At 35.9% G+C, this 10,004-nt stretch overlaps 2 pseudogenes; both read left to right on the top strand.

Moving 5' to 3' along the window:
- Nucleotides 1-1,277: 1,277 nt before the first annotated feature.
- On the top strand, nt 1,278-1,456 carry LOC117577215 (5.8S ribosomal RNA; annotated as a pseudogene).
- Nucleotides 1,457-1,812: 356 nt separating this feature from the next.
- LOC117577172 (large subunit ribosomal RNA) lies at nt 1,813-8,586 on the top strand (annotated as a pseudogene).
- The last annotated feature ends 1,418 nt before the right edge of the window (nt 8,587-10,004 follow it).

Genomic DNA, 10,004 nt, shown 5'->3' with positions numbered 1-10,004 from the left:
TACCAGGTCCGAACATAAGTGTGTAAGACAGATTGATAGCTCTTTTCTCGAATCTATGGGTGGTGGTGCATGGCCGTTCTTAGTTCGTGAGTGATTTGTCTGGTTAATTCCGATTAACGAACGAGACTCAAATATATTAAATAGATAATCTTCAGGATTATGGTGTTGAAGCTTATATAGCCTTCATTCATGGTGGCAGTAAAATGTTTATTGTGTTTGAATGTGTTTATATAAGTGGAGCCGTACCTGTTGGTTTGTCCCATATAAGGACACTAGCTTCTTAAATGGACAAATTGCGTCTAGCAATAATGAGATTGAGCAATAACAGGTCTGTGATGCCCTTAGATGTCCTGGGCTGCACGCGCGCTACAATGAAAGTATCAACGTGTATTTCCTAGACCGAGAGGTCCGGGTAAACCGCTGAACCACTTTCATCTTGGGATTGTGAACTGAAAACTGTTCACATGAACTTGGAATTCCCAGTAAGTGTGAGTCATTAACTCGCATTGATTACGTCCCTGCCTTTGTGCACACCGCCCGTCGCTACTACCGATTGAATTATTTAGTGAGGTCTCCGGACGTGATCACTGTGACGCCTTGTGTGTTGCGGTTGCTTTCGCAAAAGTTGACCGAACTTGATTATTTAGAGGAAGTAAAAGGTCGTAACAAGGTTTCCGTAGGTGAACCTGCGGAAGGATCATTATTGTTTTAATGCATCTAACCGTTAATAAATTAAATTTGTTTTTCTCTTTTAGGGAATTGCAATATTTAATAAATTATGTAACTAATAAATATAAATATTTTATTCAATCATATGAGATACAATTATGCAACATATATAATAATTTAAATTAGCTAAAAAACCGTTTGTCATGTATTATTATTAATTATATACTGTATTAAGAGTGTTTTATGTGTTTTGATAAAATAAAAAACTGCGTGTATATGTACCATAAATATACATGCGTTGCAAAATGTATTGTGCATATTCCAGTGCGCATACATTGGTTCGCAACACCTAAAGAAAAACAATGTTGTACCTGTTTGCAGGTTAACGCTTTACATATGTTGATCATAATAAATAAATTTAGCTAAAATATACTTGTCATATATCTATTATTATCGATTATGTTAAAACTAAGACATTTCGCAACATTTATTTAGGTATAAAAAAAAAATTTTATTGAAAAATGATATATGCCAGTAAAATGGTGTATTTTTAATTTCTTTCAATAAAAATATTATTGACGTAATGAAATAAAAAAAACAAATTGTATCACTCTAAGCGTGTGGATCACTCGGCTCATGGGTCGATGAAGAACGCAGCAAACTGTGCGTCATCGTGTGAACTGCAGGACACATGAACATCGACATTTGAACGCATATCGCAGTCCATGCTGTTATGTACTTTAATTAATTTTTTAGTGCTGCTTGGACTACATATGGTTGAGGGTTGTAAGACTATGCCTAAATAAGTTGTTTAAAATTTTTCGGAATTTTAAGCACATTGTATATTATTGGATAATATAAGTGTGAATCTAAAAAGTTCTCGCTTAAGATATTCATAATATGAATTAATAAATGAAAATACTGAAAACTCTGTTGCATGAGAAATTTGAAGAATTATATGTTCTTTATTCATTTCAAATAATATTGAGGAATGTCTAGCATAAAATATATTATTTTATAAACTAGAATTGCCTCTTATTAACGAATATGTATAAAGAATAAATTTTGTGAATATTATGGACTTTTCAAGAAAAAAATAGTATATTTCAAATAGCAGAGAATTGTCTAGTAAGTGTAATTAAACAACCTCAACTCATATGGGACTACCCCTGAATTTAAGCATATTAATTAGGGGAGGAAAAGAAACTTAACAAGGATTTCTCTTAGTAGCGGCGAGCGAAAAGAAATCAGTTCAGCACTAAGTCACTTTGTCTATATGGCAAATGTGAGATGCAGTGTATGGAACGTCAATATTCTAGTATGAGAAATTAACGATTTAAGTCCTTCTTAAATGAGGGCCATTTACCCATAGAGGGTGCCAGCCCGTATAACGTTAATGATTATTAGATGATGTTTCCAAAGAGTCGTGTTGCTTGATAGTGCAGCACTAAGTGGGGTGGTAAACTCCATCTAAAACTAAATATAACCATGAGACCGATAGTAACAAGTACCGTGAGGGAAAGTTGAAAAGAACTCTGAATAGAGAGTTAAATAGTACGTGAAACTGCTTAGAGGTTAAGCCCGATGAACCTGAATATCCGTTATGGAAAATTCATCATTAGAATTGTAATATTTAATCAATATTATAACGATAGTGTGTGCATTTTTTCCATATAAGGACATTGTAAATCTATTAGCATGTATGGAATTTTATCAAAACAATTTTGATAGGAGTTTATTTAAATTAGAGTGCTTGCATTTTAACATAAAATAAATTTTCAAAAATTGATAAAGTGCTGATAGATTCATATGAGTACAGTGCGGTTAATTTTCGGAATTATATAATGGCATGATTATCATTGATTTTTATGTTTTATTATAAGCACTTGTATGATTAACAATGCGAAAGATTCAGGATACCTTCGGGACCCGTCTTGAAACACGGACCAAGGAGTCTAACATATGTGCAAGTTATTGGGATATAAACCTAATAGCGTAATTAACTTGACTATTATTGGGATTAGTTTTTATACTATTTTATAGTTGATTAACGCAATCCCGGGGCGTTCTATATATTATGTATAATAATATTTATATTATTTATGCCTCTAACTGGAACGTACCTTAGCATATATGCTGTGACCGAAGATGGTGAACTATACTTGATCAGGTTGAAGTCAGGGGAAACCCTGATGGAAGACCGAAACAGTTCTGACGTGCAAATCGATTGAGTATAGGGGCGAAAGACCAATCGAACCATCTAGTAGCTGGTTCCTTCCGAAGTTTCCCTCAGGATAGCTGGTGCATTTAACTGTTGTATAAAATAATCTTATCTGGTAAAGCGAATGATTAGAGGCCTTAGGGTCGAAACGATCTTAACCTATTCTCAAACTTTAAATGGGTAAGAACCTTAACTTTCTTGATATGAAGTTTAAGGTTATGATATAATGTGCCCAGTGGGCCACTTTTGGTAAGCAGAACTGGCGCTGTGGGATGAACCAAACGTAATGTTACGGTGCCCAAATTAACAACTCATTCAGAAACCATGAAAGGCGTTGTTGCTTAAAACAGCAGGACGGTGATCATGGAAGTCGAAATCCGCTAAGGAGTGTGTAACAACTCACCTGCCGAAGCAACTAGCCCTTAAAATGGATGGCGCTTAAGTTGTATACCTATACATTACCGCTAAAGTAGATGATTTATATTACTTGTAATATAAATTTTGAAACTTTAGTGAGTAGGAAGGTACAATGGTGTGCTTAGAAGTGTTTGGCGTAAAGCCTGCATGGAGCCGTCATTGGTACAGATCTTGGTGGTAGTAGCAAATAATCGAATGAGACCTTGGAGGACTGAAGTGGAGAAGGGTTTCGTGTGAACAGTGGTTGATCACGAGTTAGTCGGTCCTAAGTTCAAGGCGAAAGCCGAAAATTTTCAAGTAAAAAAAAAGTAACTAAATTTATATTTTGTCATAATTAAAAAACTTGAATAATTTTGAACGAAAGGGGAATACGGTTTCCAATTCCGTAAACCTGTTGAGTATCCGTTTGTTATTAAATATGGGCCTCGTGCTCATCCTCGGCAACAGGAACGACCATAAAGAAGCCGTCGAGAGATATCGGAAGAGTTTTCTTTTCTGTTTATAGCCGTACTACCATGGAAGTCTTTCGCAGAGAGATTATGGTAGATGGGCTAGAAGAGCATGACATATACTGTTGTGTCGATATTTTCTCCTCGGACCTTGAAAATTTATGGTGGGGACACGCAAACTTCTCAACAGGCCGTACCAATATCCGCAGCTGGTCTCCAAGGTGAAAGAGTCTCTAGTCGATAGAATAATGTAGGTAAGGGAAGTCTGGCAAATTAGATCCGTAACTTCGGGATAAGGATTGGCTCTGAAGATTGAGATAGTCGGGCTTGATTGGGAAACAATAACATGGTTTTATGTGCTCGTTCTGGGTAAATAGAGTTTCTATCATTTTATGGTAGTTTCTTGTTCCCCGGATAGTTTAGTTACGTAGCCAATTGTGGAACTTTCTTGCTAAAAATTTTTAAGAATACTAGTTGGCAACCAGCTAGTTCTTTTAAATTATAACGATTATCAATTAACAATCAATTCAGAACTGGCACGGACTTGGGGAATCCGACTGTCTAATTAAAACAAAGCATTGTGATGGCCCTAGCGGGTGTTGACACAATGTGATTTCTGCCCAGTGCTCTGTCGCGTCAGCAAGTGAAGAGACATTCTTAGTGAGCTTCTTTACGCGGGCAGTAACTATGACTCTCTTAACCAGGTAGCCAAAATGCCTCGGGAAGATTAGTACCCGCATGATGCGATTAACGAGGAACCTGAACTCCCTAGCTACTATCTGGCGGAACCACAGTTCATTAAGGGAAGCGCGTGCATTTGAATTAAACGCCAGTCGATGCTAAAGAAGACCCTTTTGAGCTTGATAATTATCAAGCAGTGTAAGGAGACATAAGAGGCCTCTTATTCCCCGAATTAAGTGGGAATAGTAAATTTCTTCTTTCAATGTAGTCGACAATGACCAATACCACTACGGGACGTCTCATGCGGTTCCTTTACTTCGGCCCTGTGCGGATTGTAATCGAACGTTATCGAGGTTCTGCCTAGCTATCATTATGGAGCCGCATATCGGGCAAAGAAGGCAATTCTCCAGTGTATTGTCTTTGATGCAAGCTTGGGAAATTGATCGAAAATCGTATCAGGTCCGTTTCGGCGAGAGTCTTATGAGCCTCGCAATAGGAGATCAAAATAGAAGCAGCAGTTCGCTATGGTTTCAGCGTTCTTAACAAACAAAAATCGATGCTATTGGATCCTTGCTTGCGGAACCGACGAGTCGGTAATGCCAAACCAAGAGATTATGGCCATATTGGAGAAGAAATGAGTTGACACAGCAGAGCCTTTCCTCTGCAAATAGCACCGTGCCCCAAGGCCCACACTGCTGTGCAGGGGTATGGTCAAACCATTACTCTAGACCTGCAAAAGCATCAAATGCCATTTGACTTCTTGATCTCCGGACAGGACGGAATATCTCAGCAAACGCCAGGATATATCCTTTATGGTTCGCATAATGAAAGTTTTTAAAAGGTGCGGCACAAACTACCCACACTCTACCATGGCTCGAACCGTTTCGGCCGAAGACGAAGAGCATCCCGACCAGAGAAACTCCGTCCGATATCGGTGCCTTCATACATAGCTTAGACAAACTCAAATGCCATCTTGGCATCGATTGCCTCATCCATGCAAGGGGAACGTCAGCGGGTGTAGACCTTCCTAACGGTTGCGCGACTAAAACGCGACATAGTTGACTTTGCGACACCATAGACGTAATGCGACGTGAAATCGCGCACACTTGTCAGCGCAGCATGACTCTGTGCGCAGCGGTAATGACACCCTATCCGAAGTGCACTAACGGGTTGTTGCTAATGGCACAAGCTTTGTACTTGGGAGGTTGCACTAAGTATCATGCTAAGGGCTGGAAGTCAGAGGGATTTCGTCCTGCTAGAGGTATATAAGCAGGGTGACCCTTATCTCCAAACAATATTCAAACTTGGTCATTCGACCGTTGCTCAGGTCTCTACCGGACAGATTGGTAAGTCAGTTGAAATGCCAAACTGCAAAACCAGCGTTAAAGCGATCTTATTCGATTTAATCTACACCGAAAGGCCTTCAGGCCATTATTGGTACCCAGTATAACATAAATTCATGCGAAATTGGTATGCATAATTGAACCTAATGTGTTATACAATTAGTGTATAAGAGAAAATTATACCGAAAGCAGAATAGGATTATATATACAAATCACAAAGCCTGTGAATCAATTGTAAATTATGAAGCTATTTAGTAAACAGGTATCTCGGGCATGTCAGTTCACTGAGTAGCAAAGGAACATACTACAATCACTTGAGCTGAGTACATTGATGACAGATTCGATATCATATATCCCTTTAATACATAAGCTTGAAATATTTATATATACCATTTATATATATAAATATGGTTAAATATTGTATGTGTCAATTATTAATATTAGTGGTGATACATTAATTACGGTCATAGTTAAGAAGATGTGTAGATTTCTTACTATGGATGTATCAGTATATTATGCATATATATAAAAATAATATATGTTATTTCAGTTACAAAGGAACGTCATCCATATTGTGTAAATTAAGAATATGCACGGAAAACATAAAAATGGGTACTCTAGCAATACGAACGGCCAGTTCGTTTCTTAGTGCGCAAATTCGGAGCGCCCGAGATAGGTTTAAGGCACGGATTTGGGTAGCGAAAATACACGCCTTTGATATTATTCGTACTAAGAATATGCACTCTCTGTATACATGGTACTTGCAATTTTATATATGCATTTATGCTTATTATGCGTTGGTTTATACCCATTTATTTGGTAGCACTGGAAACGCCTTATTTGAATTAGATCAAAATAAAGAATATGCCATACCCACGTGTACTCGTACCACGATTTTATAATGCATTCTATTATAAGGCAGTTGTCGTATATATATTGATTCCCGAATCACTTAAAAAGAACGTCATCATAAGTGTCAAAATTAAGAATATGCATGGAGATATACTATGTGTTACAAACACTTGCGTATTTATAAATATGCATTACTTGAGATGCGTTAGTACTCTGTCATTATGAACCAGTATTGCAGCAAAAGAACAGGATATATAGTGGCGAAATTGGTTAATATCCGAACCAGAGTATATCTATAGTATACAAAACACTTGCATGGTTGTATATGCATTTATTATCTTGACCCAAGCTCATCAGAGTAAGGTATTTGATCTACGCAACAGGACGACAACGGCTCTGTTATATTATCGGGCGAACATTAAAAATATTTCTGCTATATCTATGTGCAACAAAATACTTGTCGTAACGACTGATAGCATTTAGTCCTAATTGGTGATAGCCAATATATCAGTAGCCCAGGGTGGTAGATGCCATAGTGTGCGGAAATTAAGAATTCAAGTTCCATACTGGATATCCGCCTAGGATCTGTAGCACCGAAATACTTGCCTCATTTAAAATGCAATTTATTTCAGCCACAATCTAATGTGTTGTAAAGGGAAAACATATATGACGTCCATTCATCTGTTGTGCCATTTCCTACAAAAATATGCCTCGCATTCTTAGTGACGCGCATGATAATTAGCGGGAAAGAAGACCCTTTTTGAGCTTGACTCTAATGGCAGTGTAAGGAGACATAAGAGGTGTAGAATAATGGAGATATTAAATTTCGGTTTTAGTATCGACAATGAAATACCACTACTCTTATTGTTCCTTTACTTACTTGATTTAAATGGAACGTGTATCATTTCCTAGCCATTATACGGATATATTTATTATATCTTATGGTATTGGGTTTTGATGCAAGCTTCTTGATCAAAGTATCACGAGTTTGTTATATAAATCGCAAACAAATTCATTAATGAGAGAGTGCATTTATGTGTGTTCTTTAAATTAAAAAATTTGGTATAACTCCAATTACTCAGGTATGATCCAATTCAAGGACATTGCCAGGTAGGGAGTTTGACTGGGGCGGTACATCTCTCAAATAATAACGGAGGTGTCCCAAGGCCAGCTCAGTGCGGACAGAAACCACACATAGAGCAAAAGGGCAAATGCTGACTTGATCTCGGTGTTTCAGTTACACACAGGGACAGCAAAAGCTCGCCTATCGATCCTTTTGGTTTAAAGAGTTTTTAACAAGAGGTGTCAGAAAAAGTTACCATAGGGATAACTGGCTTGTGGCGGCCAAGCGTTTCATAGCGACGTCGCTTTTTTGATCCTTCGATGTCGGCTCTTCCTATCATTGTGAAGCAAAAATTCACCAAAGCGTTGGATTGTTCACCCATGCAAGGGAACGTGAGCTGGGTTTAGACCGTCGTGAGACAGGTTAGTTTTAACCCTACTAATGACAAAAACGTTGTTGCGACAGCATTCCTGCGTAGTACGAGAGGAACCGCAGGTACGGACCAAATGCACAATACTTGTTCGAGCGAACAGTGGTATGACGCTACGTCCGTTGGATTATGCCTGAACGCCTCTAAGGTCGTATCCTGCTGGACTGCAATGATAAATAAGGGGCAATTTGCATTGTATGGCTTCTAAACCATTAAAAAGTTTATTATTCATTTAATAGACGACGATGGATGTGATGCCAATGTTACATATAACATAGTAAATTGGGAGGATCTTCGATCACCTGGTGCCGCGCTAGTTATATATTAAAAACATTATTTAATACAATGACAAAGCCTTGAATCAATTGTAAACGACTTTTATAACAGGCAAGGTGTTGTAAGTGGTTGAGCAGCTGCCATACTGCGATCCACTGAAGCTTATCCTTTGCTTGACGATTCGATAAAATATATATGTTTAAGGCATATATATAAAAATAATTATATATATATAATATATATATATATATGCAAAATTGTATGCATAATTATTAATTATGTGTTATACAATTACGCATATAAGAAGAAAATTTATATAATATATAAATATATTATATATATATAAAAATAAATATATATCTATGTGTACAAAATATACTTGTGTATTTTAAATATGCATTTATTTAGTATGCGTTAGTTATATATATTTATTTGGTAGCAAAAAGGAACGCCATTATATTAGTGGCGAAAATTAATAATATGCATAGTAAGTATATCTCTATGTATACAAAATACTTGCATATTTTATATATATGCATTTATTTATTATGCGTTGGTTATATATATTTATTTGGTAGCAAAAGGAACGCCATTATATTAGTGGCGAAAATTAAGAATATGCATAGTATATCTATGTGTACAAAATACTTGCGTATTTTATATATGCATTTATTTATAATGCGTTGGTTATATATATTTATTTGGTAGCAAAAGGAACGCCATTATATTAGTGGCGAAAGTCAAGAATATGCATATATATATCTATGTGTACAAAAATACTTGCGTATTTTATATATGCATTTATTTATTATGCGTTGGTTATATATATTTATTTGGTAGCAAAAGGAACGCCCATTATATTAGTGGCGAAAATTAAGAATATGCATAGTATATCTATGTGTACAAAATACTTGTAATATTTTAAATATGCATTTATTTAGTAAGCGTTAGTTATATATATTTTATTTGGTAGCCAGAAAGGACGCCATTCATATTAGTGGCGAAAATTAAAAATATGCATGGTATATCTATGTGTACAAAATACTTGTGTATTTTTAAATATACATTAATGAATTTGGTACAGAAGGAATTAATCATGAATTTGGTAGCCAATTAAAAAATACGCCATCATATAAGTGGCGAAATATACATTTATGTATGTATATGCATGAGTAGCATAATACACAATGGTATATACAGAAGCCATATGTTATGACATCTATATGAACATTTCAACATATATTGAAGAGAAAAAACTTTTTAAATAGCATTTTATACTGTATATAATATAAGATATGCATTGAATTTATTGTACTGCAGCCATATGATATGAGGTTAAAATACACAATTATGTGTTTGGTAGCAAAAGAACGCCATCATATGAACTGCACAAATTAAGACATGAGATATGAGTTCAACTTTGACAAAAAATTTCAACATATGAAAATTGAAGAAAAAAACTTTTTTAAATAGCATTTTTATACTGTTTATTAATATAATGAGATAAGATTTTGAATTTAACTTGAGAAAAAGATTTTTTGGACTTGGTGAATTTTTTATTGAACTGCAGCCATATGATATGAGGTTCTACCGAGAGATGAGT

Source organism: Drosophila albomicans, unplaced genomic scaffold (assembly GCF_009650485.2).
Source record: "Drosophila albomicans strain 15112-1751.03 unplaced genomic scaffold, ASM965048v2 utg000073l_pilon, whole genome shotgun sequence".
Taxonomy (NCBI): domain Eukaryota; kingdom Metazoa; phylum Arthropoda; class Insecta; order Diptera; family Drosophilidae; genus Drosophila; species Drosophila albomicans.
Note: the sequence above shows the minus strand (reverse complement) of the source record. Positions and strands in the feature narration are given on the sequence as shown.